Genomic DNA, 6,875 nt, shown 5'->3' with positions numbered 1-6,875 from the left:
TTCCATGATTACCTCTCTTCCTCCATGGCACTGAGCTTTTTCACTGTGATGTGCTTCTGGTATAAAGAAAGGTTTCATAAGCAAGAATTCATGAGAATCTATGAAAAATAGAAAGATGAGGAAATTAAGAATCTTAAAAAAAAGGAAATAATTAAACCGAAGTTCAAAATTTACGTACGACTGGTCTTCCAAGTTTTAGGTAGGATATGCTAAAAACAATAAAAATCGTATGTACACTCTTATATAATCTTAGCTAAGATTATATGATTTAAGATGAGATGAGATTATATAATTCAAGATGACTCCAGGAAAATAAATGAGACCTTCAATAATAAAATAATCCAATACAGAAACTGCATCTATCCGAATGTTATGCCTATTGAGTTCTCCCCACCAACACTTAGGGAATACTATCTATTACAGCAGTTGTATGAAAGCTCATCATGTAACTATTGAGAAAGGTGTTCTGAGCTGCTACAAAAGGGAAATCCGTAGGTAAACTAGAATCTATCCTTGCCCACCAACAGCCTTTAGAGGTGTTTTGTATCAGAGAGGTTTTAATCAAAACAGATAGTAGGAGTGTTTACTAAAATGAAAAGTGGACCTCAACCAAGTATGTCTACACTAATATCTCACAGATTATACGGTTTGGGTTGATTTATTTTAAGTAGTGGTAACACTTGAGGTAAATTGATAAGTGACTTGAAAAGATTTCAGAAAGGTAGGATTAACCAACTCATTTAGAAATTTCCTCAATTAATCTATCAGGGTCATCCTAGAATTTTACCTGGGCTCACACAGGTAGGCAAAATTCCAGTCTTCTAACTCCTAGTTTATCTGCGGCAAACTAATAGGGCCAAAGGATCCATTGTATAGGACTCTGGACAGTTTTCATTAACTCAAATTAGATAATTAATTTGACCTTATTCATTCAGTCAGTCATTCATTTCCTCTTTGCTTTCCCACCTTGGTCTAAAAAGTGATCTGAGGTAGCCTAAAGGGAGAGACACGTGACATGCAACAAGGTAAAGCATGTGTATCAACATAAAACTATTTTCAACACTTTAGAAGTATTCATTTGCCACAGAAACATACACTCCCATTATAAGAAATTCTGACACTATTTTTACTAATTGAGAATAATCTACTAATGGGTGGGGATTGATCATTCTAGTTTGTGATGAGATTCTTTTTCTCCACACTGATTTTGAGTTCTTTGTGACCACTGTATTCCTAACGCTCATTTTACAGTTCCTAGAGAAGACTGAAACCCAGTCACATTGCTAACTGAAAGGCAGACTATAAATGAGTTCCAGTCAAGGCATGAATGTTAGATGCATAAGTAGCCCCTCTCCTAAAAAGTCAGTAGCTGACCCAAGACCCCTGCCTGATGCAGGAGAGGCTCTGATGTTCAAGAAGCCCAGCCAATGGGTGACAGCTACAGAAGGTTTCCGAAATCCTGGGGGCCTCTGACACATTTCACACCGAGATAAGTTCAGGAAACTACACTTATTAGGAACAGGGTTTTGTTCACAAATTGTAATTCAGGAATGCAACAGTTTATTTATTCCTCAGTTTTCAACTTTCAAAGTAGTATCTACCAGCTCAGCTCACTTCTTAGCCTTAGAAGACAGAAGAACAATATTTATGCTGCCATAAAATTGGTGTCTCTGACAGCGGTGTGAAAAGTGTTTATAATTTTGGGTCAGTTTTGTTTTCATGCTAAATGTCTCAATTTAAAATTATAAGTGCTCATTCATTTTTCAAGACTTCATTCAAATATCACTTCCCCTGACTCCCCTAGGCATATTTAGCTGTGCCTTTTTTGGTATCTCTATTATACTATGCTCCACACTGCACTGAAATCATGTCATTTATTTGTTCATATGTCTGTCATGCTTCCCTGACTATAAATTTCTGAAAAGCAGGGGACAGGGATTATTTGTTCCTTATTGATGGATGGTAGACACCCAATGAGCGTCTAATGGAAGAATAACTATTGTTATTTAGATAAAAATCCATCCAGTGTTTTGAGCTCTTTTCTTTAAGTCAGACTGTGGTAGGACCAGAAGAAAATTCCATCAGAGACTGAGGATTCCTTCCGGTGTAAGTCCAGGTTTTAGAACCTAGCTTCAGGGTCAGAGGAGAAGACAACTGGATAGGGGAGAAAGATTAAAAATCAAAGTTTTCAGGATCTCCTTCATTGCTTATGCCTTCCGTCTTCTTCATCAGTTGCTTGAAGCCATATAGAGTAGTGACATGGACATTTGTTGTTTTTGTCGGCTCTGCTTTCTTTCTTCCTTCTGGTAATAGCATGCTGATTTTGCTTTGAAGGGACTCCTCCATCAGATATAGTGAGGATGCTCTTATGTTCTCTAGCCAAGGGGTGGGCACCTGACCCAAGCTAGGCTGATCAGATTTCTCTCTCTGGAATATGAACTACGACAAGAGGCTGATTGACCCTGAAGGGACCAGCCAGCAGTCTCTGTTTCCCAACCCCCAGTGGTCTTACTTCCCGGTCTTTCTAAGCCTCTTGCTTTTCCTCTTGGTTGTTTGACCTTCCTGACTGCCAATACATTACTTCTATGATTCAATTAGACAGAAGTGATTTATGTGCTAGCACCCAACAAATGGTAACTGAGAGAAACAGTGAAATGAAGATAAAAATCTATCTGATTTATCCAAAAGCCTAGCAAGAAGGAATAACTCTATTCCCAGACTCAGTTTGCTTCTCTTAAAAAATGTACCCACTGCCCAAGTAAGTCATCTGAGAAGTCCCAATCCATCTTTGAATATTGATCCTGTTCCTAAAGTTTTCCTATTCATTCCCCAGGCCAGCCCTAATATACCTTGTCTAGTGAAGCAACCCAATGGGTGTAAAGACCCTACTGTATTCTTCCCTAACCTTCCTATTTCTTGCTTAGCTGCCCACCCATTCTGCCACGAAAACATTGGCACTTTCACATTATTATGAGATTTTCAAGTCAGCCATACGTCATTAGCCCACTCCCAGGGAGCTGTTTTACCTCCAGTTCATCAGCAATCACCAATTGGAAGCCTAATGATGCTACTTCTTATTTAACACTGTCATAGCTCTTACTCTGCACCAGGCAATATCCGAAGTGCTTTATACATTTTAACTCATTTAATCCTTATAACCCCTCCCACCCCCGAGATAAGAACAAATGAGGAATATGAAATCTCAAAGCCCATAAAGAGCAGAATCAATCGCAGGCAGTCTGGCTCCAAGACTGTCCTCTGAACCACCAAGCCCTGGTTTTGAGATGATGGGTTTATTACATGGCCAATTAAAGGGGAGAGCTAATCATATTTTATCTGCAACCCTGGACAGGTACATTGGCATGGAAATAAGATTAGCTCCCACATGTCAAAAACCGAAAATCATCAAGTCAATTTGGAGTATTCTCCAGACCTCCTCTTTATTGAACACCAAGGAAACAGCCAAAACACTCAACAGTGGTTTCCGTTCACACTGAAAAGATTCGACTACCTTGAGTAGAAGATGCCTTTCTCCTTGAATTGGTCTGAAACAGACATGTTACTTTTCTGGAAAGTCTGGAATGTAAATCTAATGCTAAACTTTTATTCCTTGTTGTAGCCCAGCGTTTCACCACCTGTGAAAGATGGAGGAAGAATGTTGCTACAATTGTTCCATCCCTGCGGTGCCCATGGCTGATTTTCTAACTTCTCTCTCTTTAGCTCAAGAAAACAGAAAAAGCAACAAATCTGTCCCTGGATGAGGATGGTACACTGAGGTCAGGGGGTGAAATCCCTCCTGGACATGAGGCCCCTCCTCTCTCCAGCAGGACTGGTAAGCCATTCATAAACCATGTTTGAGCTGATTTTTATTTTCTTCGTATTTCAAATTGCAATTAAAGTTTATAGTAGTCATGGCAATCTTACTGGGTTATATGCATCTTTTTACTTTCCTTGAATCCTTAAATTTTTCTAGTGGAGTACCTAGAGCAATGATTTGCATATTGAGTACCACCGTTGACCAGTGACCCCCTAACTCCAATAGCTTCTTCTCCCACGGAGAACGACCATCTGAAGAGTTTCTGTTCCGTGAGCTCTAAACATCCTGTGCTATGCAGATCGCTCGTGGTATAATGATAATATTAACAACGTAGTGATATCCATTTTCTACTTTTCTAAAATCAGGGTGAAATATAACTGAAGGTTAATAATAGGTATATGTAGAAAGTAGAATTATTCGTGAATTTTAACTTCTTGTATTTATTTTATATATCATCTACAAAGAACATTTATTCATTTTATAAATAAACAAGGCAGTGTTTGCAAGAATATTAAGCTTTATCTGTGTCTCTGTTATATTTGTGGTATCATGGTCATATTGTACCAGGTACTTTTTTCTAATTTGTAATTACAATAAAAGTAAAATGAGCAGAACACTCTGCTCTTTATTTGGAAGTACTAAAGCAAGAACTATGTAAAAATGTACTAAAATAAGTGAAAAAATAGTTTTCATTCTTAATCTATAGTTATATTCAGACAGTAAGAGAAAAGATTCATTTTTACCTAGGAAGCCTGACTGGTGTACAGTGTGAATGACAGATCTGCCTCCCCATGCTCATGAATGGGTTATATTAGTTCTCTGCACCTTGGTGTTCTCACCTGCGAAATGGAACTAATGATGCCTAGTCTACAGGACTGGGAAAGCACCTAGGATACGTTATGGCATGGAATAGCCATCCAATAAATGTCCATTTACTCATTCAGAAAGCTTATGGTACGACTCCTCTGTGTCGGCACTTGTAAGATACAGGAACAAATAAAGTAGAAATTAAAGAGCTAGTCACCTCCCTCAAAGAGCTTGTGATCCAGGACCATCCTCAGCCCGTTATTGCTTCCATGCTCCTCTGGCAGCACTGGGATACTGTCTTGCTCCCGTGCCCTGCCAGGCTCTACGGAACCTCTGCAAGCTTCCTCGGGCCTGTCAGCCTGGGTGCCCTGTGCAGCCATTTCTACTCTGGGTTTTTCTTACCTCCTTGAGCTCTCTCCAGGAAAGGAAACCTGGGTTCCCTCTGTGCTCAGATTTCACACACCTCCCAGGGGTTCTGTCACTCTCCTGTCCCTGTGCTGAGATCAGGCTGAGAGTCTCGCTCTTTGTCAGAGGTCCACGGTGTCTGCTCATCCCTTGCCTACACTTGTCTGGAGCACTTTCTCTCTTCTGGAGCTTGGAAGCTTTACACTGTCTTCTCCCAGTGGTTGTTTTATCTATGTATATATGTATCTTTTCATTCCATGAAGGGCCCAGAATGTTGACATTTAAAACCCAAGAAAAGACTGTGTAATCTCTTCCTCGATACATCAAAAATGCCATACCAAAAATAATTAAAAATAAAAAATAAAAATAAATAAATAAATAAACAAACAAAAAGTGAAAAAAGAAATGCCATACCAAAGACAAATCTGGGGTAACAAAAACTATCAGCCAATGTTTGAAAACTCATATCCTACCACATAACGCAGAGGCTAAGACAGCTCAAAGGGCAAAAGTATGTAACTGACCTGGGACACTCAGGGCACACTTCACAGTGAGGGTCCAGCCAGAGCTAAGTCTGACGATGAGTGAGAGCTGAGCTGCACATTTAGACAAAGGGGAAGGGCATTCCACGCAGGAGGAACAACATGTGCAAAGTGACACTGTTACATGAGTCATGATTTAAATTTATCTCCACTGGCTAAGTCATATTCATTACATCTCACTTTGAGAATGGAAGAAGCACAGACATAATTGTTTGAACTGGAAGTTACTTTAGGGATCATCTAATCTAATCCCTGCATAAAATAGACAAGAACATTGAGGCCCACGTCTACCGACAGCAGGAACTCCTATTTACCCTCCCAACCTTTCCCTTAGCGCCAAATTTATGCATCAATGATATCAACATGTGTAACAAGCTTAGCAGTGAGTTCTTCTTTATCTAGGTTTTGAAAAAAAGAAAGTTATGCTCTAGTAATATCATTGATGTTTCTAAAAGAGAAGGTTCTGGCTTCTAGAAAAGAATCTTAATAAGATAATTTCTGAAGAACATATTATACGCTGATGTCAGAATGCTGTACTTGTACTAGTTGCCTTCATACTCATAATATATCTCCAAGGTATGTAGTATTATTTATACTCCTTTTATAGATAACTAAACTGAGGCACAGAAGATTAAGTAACTTTCCCTATTGGGGATAAGTTATATGGCTGGTAAGTGGTAGGCAGGTAGTGAATAGCAAAACCCTAATATTCGTGCTTTTAACCACTACACCACCACATTTCTCTTCATGCTGTTACTCAGCTTACAAATATATTATTAGGTTGGTGCAAAAGTAATTGCAGTTTTTGCAGTTGTTTTTAACCTTTTAAACCACAATTACTTTTGCACCAATCTAACATACTTGCACAAGTGCACAAATACATACTTACGAGATTTTCATTGCAGTGCGGTTTGTTTTTTAAAAGACTAGAAATAACCTAAATACCTATTAACAGGAGGCTAATTTAATAAATTACAGCATATCCTCATCATACAGATAGTAAAAAGAAGAGGATGAAACTAGATATGCCTAAATGGACCAATCTCCAAGAAATAAGACATAGTTAAAAGTAAAACACAATAGCAAGAAGACAGTGTACATAGTATTTTCTACTTGGTTTTGTTAAAAGGGAGTTGTGTAAATAATATTTGATTATATAGAGAGTGTTTCTATAGAGCGCTAGCAAAAAATTAGTAGTGGTTGCCCCTGAGGAGAAGAGAGACAAAGGAACTGGCAACGTGGGATGGGAAGATAGCTTATTTTTCACTGTGTACCATTTGGTAATGTTTGCATTTTTTACTATG

This window comes from Rhinolophus ferrumequinum, chromosome 7, assembly GCF_004115265.2.
Source record: "Rhinolophus ferrumequinum isolate MPI-CBG mRhiFer1 chromosome 7, mRhiFer1_v1.p, whole genome shotgun sequence".
Lineage (NCBI taxonomy): Eukaryota > Metazoa > Chordata > Mammalia > Chiroptera > Rhinolophidae > Rhinolophus > Rhinolophus ferrumequinum.
The sequence above is the reverse complement of the archived record's forward strand: the minus strand, read 5'-3'. Positions refer to the sequence as shown.